Source organism: Pinus tabuliformis, chromosome 4_1, assembly GCF_031772625.1.
Source record: "Pinus tabuliformis cultivar Carrire ecotype Pingquan chromosome 4_1, CPIR1, whole genome shotgun sequence".
Classification (NCBI taxonomy): Eukaryota; Viridiplantae; Streptophyta; class Pinopsida; order Pinales; family Pinaceae; genus Pinus; species Pinus tabuliformis.
In genome coordinates, this window is record NC_142303.1 from 965,422,682 (window position 1) to 965,442,680 (window position 19,999).

The following is a 19,999-nucleotide window of genomic DNA, read 5'->3' on the forward strand; positions in this document are numbered from 1 at the left end:
GATTTGCCGACCGAGAATCTTGGGAGAAAAACACACTTTTTAGCCCCCTCATATGCATTCCAAAGTGCACTATTTGGCCTTGAAACTATGTTTTCAACTATTCTAGGTCAATAACTACGTTTTGGAAAATTCCAGAAAATTTCAGAGATTTTTCAGAATTGCCGAGAGTTTTGTCTATATACTAGTTTAGGAATTTTACCTCTGTTTTCAATCTGCCTTAGGCTAAGATCCACTTAGTTTTTCTTTTGGAGGAAGGAAAACCCCCGCAAGGGTTTAGAGTACACCTGCACATTGTTAGGAAGAGATTTGATGAGTGATGAATCTAGGGTTTTCAACATTTTTAATAATTGATTTTCAGAGACTGATCCATTACTATTTAGCTCCTTTGTATACATTTATTTTACCTTTTTTACGTTTAGAGTTTGGGTTTTCCTTTTCCCTCTTAGGATACCCTTGAGCCTCCTAGGTTTTATAGCTTCACACCTATCCCTTGCAGAAATCTTCACCTATGATTTTTATTGTTTGTCTACACCATTTTACAAGAGATTATTGGCTCTAGATCTTAGTCCCTTGACATTAGATCATTTAGGAATTTTTATGTGTCTTTGAGTAACTTTTTTTCCCCCTCTTGTTTAGTTGCTTAGTAGCCTTTGTAGGTGTGGTTTTTTTGTGCTTGATTGGTTGTTTACTTTCTGTCATTTTCAGATTTATTTACAATATTTCATCATTTTACCTCCAACAACACATGGCATCATGAAACATGTTTAATTAACTCATCCACCTGACACATTATTTACACATACTCAAACCTAAGTGAATGTGAGCTTGGTTAACTCTACCAAGCCAAGACTTGAAATACTACACCTTAAAATATCAACACACGTAGATTAAGCTCACTTGGTAACCTAGGCCAAATAGTATTTGTAGTGTAGTTCTAGGATCAGTGGGATAGGTTTCTAATAACACCCATCAAACACTTTTCATTGAGACATAGAATTTTACATATTAGGGACTTAAAATACTTCACTACCTCACAGTCTAAAGCCATATTACATCAGAAACCTAATTCAGAGGGAGTTAGGCTAGGTTATCATGTGAGCAATTCTCCTCAAGCCTAACAAAGTCGTGGTGGGGTATCCCGTGTGATGGTTGACTACCCAGAAGCTCAAGATTGATTAGGGGACTTTTGAGGTCTAAAATGGGCCTCCTAAGTAAAATGTACAATGAAAATAAACTTTATAAGAAATAATAGGATTCAATATGATGATGTGAACCTTTCCAACCATGTTCAAGAATGGTGTACAAGGAGGAGCATCTTTAGAGCTCCTTGATTTGAAGACTAAGTCTGTATGGATTCGGTCCATAGATAGTTTTTGGCCTCCATTTCTAAATATGTCACATCAAACTTCTCCCAAACTAAGGAAGATGCAGTCCAGGTAGCCATAAAATTTGATCTAATATATGCCCAGTAAGGTTATGTTTACATTTTCATCCCCAATCTACCTTCCCATAGTGCTTCTAATTCACCGAGGCAATCTCATGCCATGGATGGCATATTTGGAACCATTTCACACCCTCAACCATATGCTCCACCTTAGATGAGTTATGGTTCACCTAAGGGAAGGACCAGCCACTTACATGTATCCCTCCCCCGATCCTGCACAAGGAAACCCTTATCTAGGTCCCATCATGTCATATGCATATCCACATCCACATCAATATATGCCAGGGCCCATTGTTGCACCTCCTATTTATCCCAATGTGGCCCCATTTCCTTATTATCAACATGCACCTCCTAGCGCTCCATATCCTCTGGCACTAGTGCCCCAACCCCCCATCCCTACTCCACTTCTACCACAACTACCACCTTGTCCACAAGGTCAAGTGTATGCTCAACGGAGTGGACCCAATCCCCCTAACCCTAAGAAAAGGAAAAAATAGAAGGGTAATTCGAATAGGGAGTCTCAATGTAATCAAGGAAACCAGGGTCCTCCACCCAATGCCCCTCAGGATATTCAACCTAATCCCGGAACGTAGTAATAGGGTAGTCATCCCATGTAGAATGAGGGTGTTCGTATGAACAAACCTTCTATTTTTTGTTGTGTGTATGGTCATTATAACTATGAGTGTCCTCTTTCACCTCATATGCAGCAAGTATGGGAAGCTTATGTAGCTTCTCGAGAATCATAGCCCACCACTCCTCCTCCTCCTCCTGCTTCATCTCAACCAACAATGCTTACCAATCCTTTTCATCACCAAGGATATATAGCTACCCAAATGACGCAAGCTGATGCAGCTCAAATAACTCCACCATCTTGTCACCATGATTATCATATTCTTATGATGCATTCTGATGAGGTAAATACCGAGCAAGTCAACATTTAGACTCGATCGTGCCAATACGACAAGCCATCCACTAAGTCAGCACCTGAGTCCCAACCCAAAGTGTTCACCGAGGCTCTATCATTATCCAATGGTACCTTAAAAATCCATTAGCCTTAGATCTAGGTTATTCCCAAGATCCCAAAGGTTCATTACATAAAAATTCTACTTCTGCCAAAGCCTGTTGAAAATGCAACAAGATGATGGAGCTTAGTGGAAAGAAGTCGCCTTCACTAAGTGGGCCCACAGGCTATTTTTGGCGTAGGTCTATTTTTAGACATATGGATCATGGTCTATGAGTTGCAGGATGTTATTTGTGGATGATTGGTCATGTTGGTAACAATAGTTGGACTTCTATTTTTAGACATATGGGTGGTTTCTATTTTTAGACTACCAGGCTAAAAATAGAACAGTCAAATATTATTAGCTCTCAATAATCTTTGGACTATAAACATTATCTTATCCTCTTGGAGCACTTTAGTTCGAGTTACGGACGTGGCACGTGAAGCTGTCAGAAGGAAATACGATTTTCTTATGAGTCAGTTGAGCTATTGCATGGCGGACTTCAGTTAGAACTCATGTGGTTGAGTTTGGTGGAGTTGATTGAGGAGTTGATGGAGTTGTGTTCAGTTTGACTTGGGTAAACTAGTTGTATTTAGTTTAACTCCAAATACACTAGTGATGAGTGATGTGAATTAATTGTTAATTAATTCACTAATTATTAACTCATAAAGCAACTAAAGAATACATCAATTAACTGAGTGCATGGACAGTTCAGTGGAGACAGGTGTTATAGGTTGACATTGTTGTCAGTTCTGACTATAGTTGTGCATGATATTTGTACAATCAATGGATTGAGTAATGCCAATGAGGATTGCGTGGTTAAGCCAAGGAAATATGAGTTTGCTTCAGCCATCCATCATTATTCTCATGCAGGATTGCGCAGTGGAGGCAGGCAAATAGTGTAGGACATTTGAGGCATTAGATTTGAGCTAGTTTGTGTGTAACAGGTGGAGATAGTACTGAGTACTTATGAGGAGTATTGTACTATGTATTGTTACATGTTCTTAATCATTATAATATACATATAGTGTGGGGTTTTCAGCTCTATGCTTTCCCCAGGTTACATACTATGTTAATGTGGGCATGCAATTGATGTTTCATTTTTTTTAATGCTGCTAAATTGATGATCAACGTAGAGGAGGTTATGTATTATGCATGTATTCCACAATAGTGTATAATTGGGATAATCTTTGTGAATAAGTGTCATATTATTCAAAATTTCTACATGGTATCAAAGCTATTGATCATTAGGTCTATTATTCAGAAAGTGTTTACATTTTATTTCTTTAGGTAGAGTTTGTAACCGGGCCAGGTAGCCTCTGGATTCATCCTTCCTTTGGAAGGTGAGATATCTGGTAAAAGCCCATACAATCACTCTCTATATGAGAAATAATTTTTTCTCACGAATTTTAGATCAGAGGTGGTGGAGTTTTGGAGCTGGTGGAATTTGAATTTGCAGCAGTGTTTTCCTGGTGTCAACGTTGCAATGTCTTTCAACGGATTGTGATTGGAGTATGCTCTTGAGGGAAGCTCGAATTATATTGCATGGAAAGATAGGATGGAGGTAGTGTTAGATGATAATGGGCTGAAGGAGTTCATAGAGGCTAAGGTCCCAAAGCCTACTGATACTGCGCAAGTTGAGGCTTGGCAAAAGAAGATAGCAAAGTGTCGAAGGATTCTGTTGGAGGGCGTGAAGGATCACATTGTGTCCAGCCTGCATGGAAAGGCTTCTCCATACTTGATGTGGAAAGCATTGACAGATCTATTCCAAAGAAAGAGTGATCAGAGGAAGCTGGCACTCAAGGATAAACTCAGAAACATTAAGTGCGAGAAGGGAGACAACATGCCCAAGTATCTCACGAAGTTCACTCAGTGCAGGGATGAGCTGGGAAGTGTGGGGGTGACTGTTGATGATGAGGACTTGGTGAGTTTGGCACTCCTTGGTCTTTCAAAGAGTTAGCATTCCTATCAAGAGTCTGTCAATGGTCAGGAGAAATTGCTAGGATGGGAGAGACATTGGTCGGATCTTGTGCAAGAGGATATCAGACGGAGCACCAGAGAGAGTTCTTCATGCATGCATGATGAGGAGAATTGTGCCTTAGCGAGTAAGGCAAAGAAGGGGAATGAGAAGGGTTCTCTTTCTGAATCCAGTTCTTCCAATGATGGAAAAAAGGTTGACAAGTCGAAGGTGAGATGCTTTCTTTATCATGAGTTGGGCCATTATGCTACTAATTTCCCAAAGAAGAAATCCAAGAAGGGATCCGAGGAAGGATCTGAAGGTGAGGCACTTGCTTCACAGTTTGAGGGTGATAATACACTCTTTGCATGCATGGTTTCATCCATGGTGGGAAGTGGTTGGTTTCTTGACAGTGGAGCTTCTTTCCACATGACTGGTGATAGCAGTTCGTTCAGTACTTTGTAGGAGAAAGATCTCCAGATACTCATAGCAATGGGTAATGATGAGAAGTATAGTGTCTCAGGTGTAGGCACGGTTATTTTTCAAAGGGAGCATGGAGCTCGCCTTACCTTGACCGATATCAAGTATGTACCAGGACTGAAGAGAAACTTGGTGTCGATCACAATGCTGGAAGACAGAGGCTATGATGTAGTATTCACTAAGGGAAAGGTTTTCCTTAGACACATCATCACTAGACAGGTGAAGCAGATTGGTTCACGGGTCAAGAACTTGTATGCTCTTAAGGTTCAAGATGCATGCCAAGCCTTGAGTAGTGAGGCAAATAATGGAGACTTGGTGGTTGAGAAAGAGAGTATATTACCATTCAACATGCAGAGCCAGAAGAAGTCTCAAACGATTGTGGAGGAGCCACGATTGGTGCAGCAGCTTTAGGAGGTTATGGAGCAGCCACAACAAGGGAAGCTGAGAGGAGATCAAGTAGAGACATCTACTCATGCAGAGACCTCTAGTAGGGGGGAATTTTGAGCCAGGTAGGCTGAGGGATCACATGCAGCCATACCTCCAGGTAGGAGGTGGGGTGATGTAGAGTAATTGTCCCAAGGAGGGGCAGGATCCTTGAGGTACCCAACCTCTTGGATGAGACCTTGCTACAGGAGCCCCAATGTGGAGTAGCAGGAATAGACTCATTGGTTAGAGACAAATGTAGATGGAGCGGCAGAGAGAGCAACAATGCAGGGAATCCGAGGACAGCGCATAGCTAGCAGGCTGTAGCAATGCGAGAGGCACAAGTGTTTTGCACAGTGCTAAGTGGCACAAAGAGGTGTGCAAAGGTGCGAGATGCATGGAGATGTTGCAGTAGCATAGATGTCAGATACAAAGCACTTGTCAGCAGCAAGTATAGATTCAACATCAGAGTATGTTCCTGCCCAACAGAGTGGTCAGTTGGGAGTGTTTTTGTTCCAAGTGTTGTTGGAGCAAGTGGACCAGGCAAATGTGTTGCATGCAGAACATTCCAGAGGTAGGATAGGGGTTGCATATAATCCATATTTTGTTGAGAGGGAGTGTTGAAAATGTAAAAATATGATGGAGCTTAGTGGAAAGTAGTGGCCTTCACTAAGTGGGCCCACAGGCTATTTTTGGCGCAGAGTCTATTTTTAGACTATGTCTATTTTTAGACATATGGATCATGGTCTATGAGTTGTAGGATGCTATTTGTGGATGACTGGTCATGTTGGTAAAAATAGTTGGACTTCTATTCTTAGACATATGGGCAGTTTCTATTTTTAGACTGCCAGGCTAAAAATAGAATAGTCGAATATTTTTAGCTCTTAATAATATTTGGACTATAAACATTATCTTATCCTCTTGGAGCACTTCAGCTTGAGCTACGGATGTGGCACATGTAGCTTTCAGAAGGAAATACGCTTTTCTTATGAGTCAGTTGAGCTATTGCATGGTGGAATTCAGTTAGAACTCATGTGGTTGAGTTTGGTGGAGTTGATTGAGGAGTTGATGGAGTTGTGTTCAGTTTGACTTGGTTAAACTAGTTGTATTTAGTTTAAATGAAAATAAACTAGTGATGAGTGATGTGAACTAATTGTTAATTAATTCACTAATTATTAACTCATAAAGAAACTAAAGAATACATTAGTTAACTCAGTGCATGGACAGTTCAGTGGAGACAGGTGTTAGAGGTTGAGATTGTTGTCAATTGTGACTATAGTTGTGCATGAGATTTTCACAATCAATGGATTGAGTAATGCCAATGAGGATTGCGTGGTTCAGCCAAGGAAATATGAGTTTTCTTCAGCCATTCATCATTATTATCATGCAAGATTGTGCAGTGGAGGTAGGCAAACAATGGAGGAGATTTGAGGCATCAGATCTGAGCTAGTTTGTGTATAACAAGTGGAAATAGTACTGAGTATTTGTGAGGAGTATTGTACTATGTATTGCTACATGTTCTCAATCATTATAATATACAGACAGTGTGATTTTTTCAGCTGTATGCTTTCCCCGTGTTACATACTGTGTTAATGTGCACATGCGATTGATGTTTCATTATTTTTAATGCTGCTAAATTGATGATCAACGTAGAGGAGGTTATGTATTATGCATGTATTCCACAATAGTGTATAATTGGGATAATATCTATGAATAAGTGTCATATTATTCAAAATTTCTACAAATCCTCCCATACACATAGCATAGTAGATGACTTGGTGCAGTTTCTTGGTGCCATGCCAATGCTAGAAGTCCTGCAGACCTGCGCATCCCAATGGAAAGCTATACTATCTTCCTTGGGTGCCATGGGTCCTCAAGATGATCAGATGATTTTCTTTCATGTTGACAAGTGCGAAACTCCTCCCCTTACTTCATCCATTGCATTTTAAATACCAATCTTTATTAGAAATGCCACTATTAAGAAGTGTATCATCGACAAAAGTGACTCCACTTATGTGATGGCCACTAGTGTTTGGAAGAAACTTGGTTTCCATGACCTATCCCCATCCACCATCACTCTTCGAGCCTGGGATGGTCATCCTTCACAACCCCTTCACTTATATCACCACTTCCGAGTCACAGCTACTAGCAATACTGTCTGTATTGACATTGAAGTATTTGATTCTCCGCTAGAATACAACATCCTTTTGGGTCATACTTATAGTTATTCGATTTCATGTATCACATCTGCAGCTCACCATAAGATGTTCTTTCTCCACAATGTAAATATCGTCACCATCGATCAGTTGATGTAGTATGACCACAAAGACCAAAATTCACCTCACACCAAAATTTCCTCTGTGGCTGACTATATGAATGTCTTTTCCTTCACCAATGTCTCTTGAGGAGTGTTGGACACCTAATCCTCTATGGGTTAGTGTGGACACATAATAGAATAAGGAATTCCAAGAGACCTCAGGATGTTGAACCCAACGTTCAAACCATGTACTATAAGTGTATATGTTTTGTTAATAAAAAACGTATTCTCCTATTTATCATTCATATATTGTTTCTGCCATGTGTGTGTTTAACATGGTATAAGAGCTGGCATATTCCTGCCTTGCATAATTACTTTGAGCCATTTGTTTATGGCCTTTCTGTGCAAGTCATTTCTGCCATCAGTTATAGCTTTCTACATGTCAGAACTGCCATTACTATTCTTGCAACATCTTTGTCATCACTGCCCCTTGACAGAACTGTTACAACCTTTCTGTGTACTTCTGTCACTATTATATTCCTGGCTATAACATTTAGTTTTTACAGCGATGTTAGGTTAGTGTTGTGGTGTAAGGCACAAGAAACTCTGATGATTAAGGGTTGTGCAATACTAAATGTTACCTCTTTTGCTCTGACTGAACTGCTCTGTCATGTTCAGTTGCTCGTTTTGCAATACAATTTATAAACTTCCTTTGTCAGACTGATATGTGGTGTGTCCAACCATCATTCGCATGGTGTGTTGTGCATTGGAATATCATGATGTGTTGTGCATTGTTTGAGGTTGATTTGATCTGCATCTTGTTATGTGTTGTTATTGTTGGCCCTAATGTTGTTGGACGTTGCCAATTTGCAAGGGCTAGACGGGTGATGGTAGGACATATGTATAATGATCCATTGTGATCTTGCCGCCCTCCCACATCTATCTGTTGCACATTCCCTTCTTTCATTTACCAGGATTTAGTGCTTTATTTAAATAACCAAATGTATTGCTTGTTCCAGCATTTTGGTTGATGAACAGTGCATTCAATTAATGAAATGGGTTGAGGAGAACTAGTCAAATGAACATGGATAATTCACGTCTTAAGAGGAAATGCAGAGTGAGCTTCAAGTACGTTTGTAGTAAGTTGATATGATTCAAATTGACGAGATTCACGAAGGGGATTTCCCTCACATTGGTTCAATGGATTACACCTCGAAATAAATGACCCAGAACTAGAACTTATGTTAGGATAACTAAGAAAATGACCACTTTCATGATGCTACAATATTTGAGAGGGATGACAAGATTGTGAGGTGTGTTGCAATGTAAGGAAAGAATTCCACTAGCTTGTGAGAGCATACTATAGTGTGGCTACAACATTTTCCAGGCTTCTAGAAACTACGCTTGCATTCCCAAAGCCATTATAAGAAGATGAACTATTACTGAATACAACATAGGACGCATTTCAATACATAACAAATGACTTTCTTGAGTTGGTGCTACGCTCTACCTAGAAATGCATGGATTCTACCCATGAATTTAAGCTCAGTGAACCATTTGAAGAGGTCATCTTTTCAATCAAGCCTGTAGCTCTTCTTGTTCTTTAACAGCTTCATCGAGGGACTCAATGATGCTTCCAAGGTTAGACATGGCATTGTGAAGATCCATCTTCCTCTAGCTCGATATTGATGTCTTTAGATATTTCCTCTCTTTTATTATCAGGCATAGACAATTCTAATTTCGTATCATTTCCTAAGGCCAATTCATCTTGCTTAGGCAACTCACTTTCAGCATCTATTGTATTCCTTGTTTCAATCTTTCATACATCTGAAACTGTTGCAGCATCAGTAACTGGAATAGATTGAACGGTTAAGTCTTTAGTGGGATGGATTTTGGTTTCTACACTGAGAGCAGTGGATAATGCTGAACCAACAGATGATCTCCGAGAGAACTGATCGAAATCGGTTTTGATGACGCTTTTACATCTTTACTTAAACCTTTTTCTCCATTACTTGATGTAAAAGCAGAAGTCAAGGCAGCCAGTGCAGAAGATTTTCGAGTTAAGCAACCTTTTCGAAGACCATTCAAACTCTCATAAATACATAGAGTGTGTTGTGTAGTGATGTTTGAAGGGTTGTCTCTAGATACTCCACTTTACATAGTTACTGAGGGAGAGCCTAGATGTAATACAGATATTAACATGTCTTTGCCCAGTGGACAATTATAAAAGCCTTAGGATCTTTCCCTGTGGCTGAATATTGACCACATTTATTAGTTAATATGCACTGACTACCAACAAGTTTTAAGATGGGTTGCAATTGTTTTCAAAGTAACAGATGGAAATTTATAGGTTTCTCAGAACATATGCAACTTCTCTACTAGTTGTTACTTGTTTTATTTTAGGAACTAAGACCCGACATTATATTTAATGCTTGGCAGCATAGACAAAGAAATCTTTGTTTTTGTTCTCCGAAGGATGATGGTACTGATATTCAGAGGACCATGCATAGCCTTTGATATTTGATACTCAATTGTATCGTTATTTTGAATCTCCTGACTTGTACTTTGACTGATTCTCTATCGCTAATATTTCATATACAAAAAAATAAATAAATAAAATGTTGCTTCAGTTTATAATTTGCATGCTAACCAATCCAAATTAAAACCTTGTTGTAAGTATCCAGTACCATGATATCCTCTCTCAAAAGGTCATCTTGAGTAAAGTTGAAGACTTTTGCAAGCTTCAATATTCCTTTTTCAAATGCACAATCATACAAAATTACCACGCCAAATGAGAAGTGATGTCCCAACTTGCAACAAGAAGCAAAATGTAGAATTCAAAGATGCTACAATCTGATCAACTTGAATTACTTTATAGTAATTGGTGCTTTTTGGTTGCACACTGGTCAATTGGTGCACATTTATAGAGGATATTGTTGTGTCTTTGTAGGCTGTTACTTTTCCACATTGGCTCATAGTTGTGATCAGTTTTTAAAAGGTGTAATTTTGACAATGGAGAATATGGCTCAAATTGCTGAAGTATTAGAATTCTTGAAAACTTTGATGCATTCTACTAATCATGATACAGTGAAAATCAGCAAGAACACTCTTTGTGATATTAAAACCTATCTGTAGTATAAACAAGAAAAGATAGAATTTTTGGAGCTTGAATATCAACTTCAACAAGAAGAATTAAAACAGAGGAGTCATCATTCTGAATCTATTTCTGTTGAGAACATTGAAACATACTCTCATAAGTAGCAAGTTGATTCAAATCTAGTGCCAAATGAAGTAGCAACATTGCATGCAAACGCAGAAATTCATCCAAAACTTCCGAAGCTAATCATCAGACCTTGGGAAGACCTTGTCCACAATAAGCACAAAACTAGTCTTGGATATGACAAAGAAGTTTCACATTCTAGACTACTCAGAGCCCATTCAGTTTTAGAGTGCTGGATTGCATCATGATAGTTCACCTTCAGCCATTCGAGATTATGCTCCTCTTCCACAACAAAAACAACAGATTCTAAAATTCCAACACTGTGACCGAGTTGGCCATGTGAAAGATCACTGCTTTGATCCTCATCGATGTAAGCACTGTCATAAAACTAGTCATTCTTCAAACAGATGCTTCAGAGACAAACCTCGTGCAAGAACAAAGATTCATCTTGGATGGATCACTTCTTCGTAATGGGCATCACCAACCAAGAAGATATTTTAGTCGCATGTCAGAACTTGTTCAAGAGTACTTAACAGTCTTGTAGTTTAGTGTTCTCCATCATCTCACCTTGTATCTAACAAGCGGGGAAATGATGGTCATCTAAAAGCTTCAAAGTCACATCAAGCGAGCCTGAGCCACAACCTGCCACACCAGTTTCAGAGTTGTAGCCTGAGACAAAGATGCCCCTGAGCATGCATTCAGTTGGTAATCTGGGACACTTCCTTTAGCAGAAGACTTCAGCTTCTTGGCAGTTTTGAAAAAATTCTAGGAATAAAATTGGGGACACTTCCTCTAGCAGAAGACTTGATCTTCTTGCCCATTTTGGAAGAGTTCCAGGAATTGCATTAAGCATTCCAGAGTTGTTGGTCATCCTTATACCATCACAGGTTGAGACTTCCCTTTTCAGGTTGAATTTCTCCCTTTTTTTTGGGGTGAGAGCTCCCTTTCATGGTTGAAGGTTTACCTCTTCAAAACATCAGGAACACTTCCTCTAACAGAAGACTTGAGCTTCATGCTAGAATTGGAAGAGTTCTGGGAACTGCACTAAGCATTCCGGTGTTGTTGGTCATCCTTAAACCATCGCCCTTTATACCAACACTTCAGAGAGGACATTCAGCCTTCCATTTCCATGCATGTCTACACATTTTGTATTATAACTCTCTTCTTGGACTCATAAATAACCCTTTGGAATAAAGGGGGGAATGTTGGACATCTAATCCTCTATGGTTTAGTGTGGAAGTGGAGTAGACTAAGGAAGTCCAAGATACCTTGGGATGTGGAACCCAACGGTCAAACCATATACTATAAATGTATATGTTTTGTTAATAAAAAATGTACTCTCATGTTTATCATTCATATATTGTTGCTGCCATGTGTGTGTTTAACAAGGAGTTTAAAAATATTCCACTTTGCATCATTCCTACTATGATCCACGCCTACCCATTCTGAGCTTAGCTCATCTAGTGTTTGCATGCTCCAAGCATTGCGAGCCACCCATTAATGGTTTGGTATGCCTTCACAGTACACCGCTCCTAAGCAGCCTGTTGTTCCTAACTCAACCCTGCCTCCTGGAACTAATCCTTAAGGATCATTTCCTTCTTTTAGTGTCTCTCCTAATCTGTTCTCTCCTGGAACTATTCCCCTAGGCCTGAACCATTTTAGAGTAGTTCCTTGAGGCCACTATCCTTCTGTTCAGGTATTGTTCTAATTTCCACCTCCTAGAGTTTATTCTACACCTGTCATGGCTACATTGAGTCTACCTATCATTACCTTGGGGAGCCGAGTCTAGTACATCAATCCTCCCGCAAACACTCTGTCCAATGAACTCAAGCCTTACACTACTTTGACCTTGGTTCGACCTATTGTTCCTACCCCTGCCTTTACTTCAGTTCCATAATTACCTCAACAGGAGCTGACTCATGTTGCGAAAGCATATGGGAAGTAAGGAAAATCCTAGAAAAATAGAAATAAAGTCAATTCCCTCCTAGCAACTCCAGCTCCTCCTAAGCTATCAAAGCTTATTCCTCCCTGTGCTTTGTGTGATGTTGTCGGTCATGCCATCAATAAGTGTCCTATATTCCCTCATGTTAACGATGTGCTAAATGATACATTCCATAATTCTAACATTCCTAAGGTCCATGTCACCTTACCTGAGTCAGCCATAAATAAAATATCATTATGCACACATTACCCATGTGATTTGTGTAATAACTATGGCCACTATTCTCATCGTTGTCCTTGTCTAATTTTCATGGTACAGTTCAAGTTCTTCGCGAATTAGAGGTTGCTCATAGTGAGTTCACCTCTCCTCTACCTACATATTCTAGTCCCTGTCCTACATTGGAACATTAGATATATTATACACCCATTATGATCCATCCCCCTGATGTTAAGGTGATGGATAGTACCACTCTTATTCTCTACCTGTCGTTATCCATGAGATCAATGCCTTGAAACTACCGTGATGTATTCTATTACAATTTTGTTGAACCTTCCTTGACAGTCACCCTAGTCTCAACATTGGTAGATATTGTTATATACCTAGGGGGGATAATATGGTGTACAAAGGGAGGTAACCAAGGAAATAATCTAATAATGGGATGGGCCATAGTAATAAATAAGGTGGTTAACCCGTATCATGTTAGGGACCACAAGTAATTAGTAATAATGTAATGGGCCCCTGGTATTAGATAGATGGTATTAAGGGAACCATGGTAATGACCCATGGTATTGTATGTATGAGGCCTATATAGAGGCTAGAGACTCCACATTGAGAGGTGTCAAGGATTATTGTATGAACAGGCGTATGGCTTGTGGAGTGTTCTCCTTCCTTAAGGAGTGAAAGTATGGTGTTGCCCTACCTTAAGGGTTTGATCAACAAAGTGAATCATTTCTATCTATTTCTATCTGTTATTCTTGGGTTTACTTTTGTTATATTACATTTTTAGATTAGAAATATAACAAGTGGTATGAGAGCCATAATAAGTGGTATCGGAGCACTTTCTTGGGCAAAAGTGGAGATTTTTTTTTTTCTTTTTTTGTAGGAACTTTCTGGGGCAGAAATTTTGCAAATCATATCTGTATGTTTTTGGGAAAAATCTGCAAAATCTAATTATAGATCTAGATTTCTTGTGAAAAAATACCTGATTTCAAAAAAAAAAATCAGCCGAATCGTAGTCGAGATGAGGAACATATTGCTGATCTAAAAATCAGTGGTGTTGTAGACTATTTTTTGGGGAAGCGAGTTTGTGATGCAAATCTCAATGTCTTGGTGAAAAATCTGTAGAGTCTGATTGCATATCTATATTCCTTGTGAAAAAATACCCGATTTCAAAAAAAAAAAAATCGGCCGAATGGGAGTCCGGATGAAGGATATATCGCTGATTTAAAAATCAGTGCTGTTGCAGACATTTTTTGGGGCAACGAGTTTGCAGCGTAGATCTATACATTCTAGTGCACAATCTAAAGAATCTAATTGAATATCTGGATTCTTTGTGAAAAATTACTGATTTAAAAAAAAATCGGCCAAATCGGAGTCCGGATGAAGGAGATATCGCTGATCAAAAAATTAGTGGTGTTGCAGACAATTTTTCAGGGTAGCGAGGTTGTGGTGCAGACCTAAATGTCCTAATGCAAGATATATATAATCTAATTAGATCTGGATTCTTTGTGAGGAAATACTCGATTTCAAAGAAAAGATCAGTCGAATTGGAGTCAAGATGAGGGAGATATCATTGATTTAAAATCAGCTATTTTTCAACAAATTTTTGTGACGATGAGACAGTTGTAGCGTGGATTGGCAATTCCAGTGCCTAGATCAGGATTTCTACCACATGGGAAGATTTAGAATGGTTGTTCCATTTCCAAAAATAGGTCATAATAGGGATTCTGAGCAATATTGATGGAATTGTAGCCATTTCAATTTTTCGCCAAATAAGTGAATTTTTTTTCAAAACTCTCTTCATGGCAGTTCTATGTTTTACAGGAAAAGATGATGGTCCTTCTATTGAAGAATACATAAAAAAAAATAAGTCAATATGGGGAAAAATTGGAAGGATTTTGTGTTGCTTAATTTCAGAGATGAGGCTGACAAATGGTGGTTTACATTTGACAAGCAGTAGTTGACCAAACTTTCAGATGCAGAATTTGAAAGAGTCCTTTTAGACAAATGGTCTCGGGCTATAGAAAAGGAGAATGAGACACGTAAGGGGTTATTTTCTACAGATGTCTCCTTATTGCAGGTTCACGAATTGATTTAGAAGGAGAAGATCATTGTGTCTATGAATCCTAGTTACAAGCATAATTTTATCAATGTTAATTTGGAAAAAAAATTGCAAGTTCCAGCCAAACACTTTGAAAACACATAGGTTGATGATGGGGATGTTCAAGTGTATAAGGATTTGAAGATTTCTATGGATAAGTATGTGTTGCATGGTGATTTTTATACTTTAGAGATGGATAATATGGATGTTGTTTTGGGATATCCTTGGACGGAGTCCATGGGTACTATCAATATTAATGTGCAGAAGGAATTCCTGAAGCTCTAGTATAAAAAGAAGAAAATTACATTACAAGATATTTCCATTAGTAAACAGGTAGAGTCCACAAAGGTTGGCATAGAAGATGTTCTAGGGATTGACATATTAGATGATGAGCCTTTGATGATCAACAATCAAACACAAATAGAGGCTAAAGAAAAAAAAGTTACAGGTGTTGATACATCAGATGAGGGCTCAGTGGTGGAATTAATATTGGAAGATAAGACACCACAACAGGGCGAATTAAAGAAAAAGACACCGTGGTTTAAAACTTCAACATATCATCACCCACATCACCCTGCAAGACAACAACCAAGAAGATGGCAACCAATTAGCCACAAGGCCAACAACCCCTACATGATAGATAGAGAAGAGTGAAGATCCACCTACTACACATCAACAGAGAAGAGCTGCCACGGTCAACTTCCGTCTCAAGCGAGCAAGGCACCAATGAGATCGAGGGTTCACGTTTCTCTTGGATGGCTAGATGCACGTGCATGGTACCAGTGGACTACTCTTTTGAGTAGATCTTATTATTTTTGTTCTTCTCATGTTTCGGGGACGAAACATGCTAAGGGGGGTGGAATGTTATATACCTAAGGGGAATAATATGGGGTACAAAGGGAGGTACCCAAGGGAATAATATAATAATTAGATGGGCCATAGTAATAAATAAGGTGGTTAACCTGTATGATGTAAGCGACCACAAGTACTTAGTAATAATGTAATGGGCCCATGGTATTAGAAAGATGGTATTGAGGGAGCCATGGTAATGACCCATGGTATTGTATGTATGAGGCCTATATAGAGGCTAGAGACTCCACATTGAGAGGTGTCAAGGATTATTGTATGAACAGGTGTATGAATTATGGAGTGTTCTCCTTCCTTAAGGAGTGAATGTATGGTGTGGACTACATTAAGGGTTTGATCAATAAAGTGAAGCATCTATCTATTTCTATCTTATTATTTTTGGGTTTGTTTCTATTATCTTATATTTTTGGATTAGATATATAAAAAGTGGTATTGGAGCCATAACAAGTGGTATCATAGTCATAACATATATTCTATCTACTTGTCATATGTCTCACATCCTTGACAATGCGTATGTGAACCTTGTCTCTCATGAATATGCCTTAGGTAGCTCTTCTCCATGATGTGGTCCTTCTTCCTCCAATCCACCCTTCTTCCATTCTAATGAAGACATCATGGAAGTTGTCACCACTCCTAATTATCCTTGGGATGATATGCACCATCATGCATACTTCCATCCGAAATAAACCCCTGACCAATATGGTGTGGATTCCAAATAATTCAGCCATGGTGGGGTCAAGTGGTTCAAGAACCCCTTACTTCGAACCCATGAATTCAAACCACATCCACCTTGTGTACCTTACATTACCACTGAATGGTTGAGTAAGGGGGAATTCATCTTTGACAGTCCAAAAAAAGCAATTCTCCCCAACCCTCCTAGTGCATCTACTAGTGTCGACTCTAATACCATTATTTTTCCCCATTTAGAAGAACCTATAGAGTATCATATCACTCTAGATCACCATAGGAATGACCCACTTAATCATGCCTTAATTTTATATCAACAACCTAGTCCCTTAGAAATTGTTGTTGTTCAACAACCATGTTTTCTAGGTGAGCATCATTTCCTTCTTTTAGAAGCCACTCTTTGTGTTATAGACATTTTTGTGCCTAACAGCATGGAGCATGAAATGTCAATAATCTGAGGGATCCAAAGTCCCTAAACATGTTGTTCTTACCCTTAGAGGAACAAGGTCTGCAAACCACAGCACTGAAAATCAGTTCTCCACCCAAAAACACTCAAAAACAGGCTATTTCTGGATCATGTCAGCTGCTCCACTGAGCATCTGCGCTGAATGTCAACTGCTCCTCCTTGTACCTGCGCTGAAGGTCAAAACTAATGAAGGCTACCTGCGCTGGGCAAGATTGGCCAAGTGGCACAATCATTCTGCAAGGTGTCAACTGCCCAGGAAGCTTCCAAACTGACACTTGGTTCAAGGAATTCACCCTATGATGAGTAAGAGGGTCTTGATCTCCAAGTGGAAGCAAGATTCTCCAAGTGGACTCAAGAACTGGAGATTAACTAAAGTGGGAGAGGACACTAGTCAGCTTTATGCCAGCCTCAAGCTGACTCATCCTTTCTCCAAATCTCCTATATATAGAGCTCTCTCATGAGGTCTAAGGAGGCTGGAATTTTGTGCAAGTAAGGAAGTGTTGTTGGTTTGTGTATAGAGCTATTGGGTGTTTTTCTTGAAGGAGGTGAAGAGGAGATTTCTTTCAGCTGGGAGGTGTTGCTGGATTGGGCCCATTGTGGTTGTAACTCTCTCAGAACTTTACTTCTATTATCAATAAAGTATTCGAGGTTCTTCTATATGCATGTGTCTTTATGATGAATGGATGCTTGTATATTTGATTTATGCTAATCCTATAATCGATTATGGATGTATGCTTCTTGTAGTTTCCTTTTCTTGTGCTTTTACAGGATCTGTGTGTAGCTGGGCCGGTGAAAGGGCAAGGAGCTAGGAGCAAGCAGCAAGGAGTGAAGACTGGATCGACTATTAGCGCAAGATAACGGTTAGTAGATCACCCTTTTCTTCCCTCTCTCATCTCATAAAGAAGAAACTTTGAATAGCTTTGCATTCAGTTGTTGCTGGAGTACTATCACCTTCAGAGTGGGATAGAGGCATTCTGCATTAGATACTTTTCCCCCCAACAAATTGGCGACTCCACTGGGGAGCGTATCTTGTTGGTTTGTTGTGTTTCTTGCTATTCATTTCATAAACAAAGGGAGTACCGAATCGAACTGTGTTTGAGTCCATCAAACACAAAGTAGAGGGAAGTTACTCTAGCTCAGTTTCTGGGCAAGTTTATGATTTGAAGAGCTGATCCACAAGGACTCTAATAAGCTCTTAGTGATAGCTTTTCATCTTCCTTTACATCCCTTAGTGTGTCCTTGACTGATAGCTTCTGATTTGAGCAAAAACTGTGAATTTTTTAGCAATCTGTGACCCGGAAACCAAGACGGACGAAAGTCTCGTTCTTCATTGCAGGCTGTACAAAGGCAGTCTACATTTCAGCGCAGTTCCCGAAGGGGCTACCTGCGCTGAAGGTCAAACAGGCAGTGTTACACCTGCGCTGGACCAGTCTTGGCTTGAGTTACTGAGGTTTCCTGTTGTGTCTTGCATTGTTTTCACTATTGTTTTTGCTGTTTGTTGCCAGTCAGTAGGCCTATCTGAAACCAACTTCCTTTGTCATTATTCCGCCTCAGTTGTATAAAGAAACTGTATTTGTTCTTTTGTATTTCTTGTGTCATTTACAGTTTCCCATAACGAAAGTGAACCAGTCTTGCATTGACCTCTTAGATCTAGACCTGTGATTAAGTGTCGTTTTGATCTTAAGAGTTAGTTTATTTGCTGTTCATAGCTGATTGAGTCTGTCGCTTTCGTTATATGGTTTGAATTTATATATTTCTAAGTGTCGAAACAAGTGAATCGTAAGGTGTCTTTCGATTTTGGACAAACTTGTTTGCTTTCGCTTGAAATTGAATTCAAAGTTATACAACAGCTTTCTTTTTGCATTTCATCAACATTAAGAAAGAGAAAAGAAATACTTGCATTGTGCATGTGCATTATGACAGTTTGCATGTTGATTTAGGAAAGTGCATTAGTGTGTGCTCTATGATCTGTGTGAAAAGGTGTTATCTTCCTTCTCCCTCAGTAGTTAAGGTTTTCAAAGTTGAAAGATTGAAAAGCTTGCTTATCATCTTAGATTGCATTCAGGAGTGTTTCTATACATCTCGTGGTGATCCATAAAGGCAAACTGCTAAACAAGATCAACCTTAAAATAAATTGAATTTACATAACAACGCATTGAAACATAACGCAAACATCTAGAGGTCTAAGCTAGAGACGTGTTCCGGCGTCGTTAAACGTGATATCTTAGCGTTGAGTGGTTGGGTGATTCCTCCACGGTGAAGCGATAAGTATCAATACGGACTTGTGCTCCCACGTACCGTCGCGTATATATTGGGAGACCCCTATAGGATCAAAGCCTTTATCCATAGGAAACCGTGTCGGCCGCCCTACTGATCGCAATGCAGTGAACACAACATTCACGAAGATCGACCACTCGTACCGTAAAACGTATTCTGTGGTTTTGCGAAAATTTTGGCACACCCTCTGCCTAGAACTCCAGAGCAGTTTCTTTTGGCCTTTTTCAAACTCTATAACTGAAAAAGTCCATCCGAGCATTTGTCACTTCAGGCTCGTTAAAACATCAAAGGAGACTACAGTCATCTTTAGCTTTTTCTCGACTCTTAAAAAGTGAAAAAGCAAGTTGTGTCTAAGCGTCGTTATAAAATTTATTTTAAACGGAACATAATCACTTCCTATTCCCGCGTTGATCTTAAGTTGAGAACATGGAACGCCCCAACTAAGGAATTCCACATGATGGAAATCCTAGTCCTTTCTCCTCTTGGGGAGAAGTTGGTGCGCCCCACATGGCCACATTGTCGCTTCCAGGACTGACAATTGGCCTGCCTTTTTGGCTATTCTCAACTAGTGTAGTTCAGAACACCATGGTTCCTGAGCAATCGAGTCAACAGTTAGATGAGTCTAGAGCCTCCCACCAGCCTTCTACTTCCTCTAACC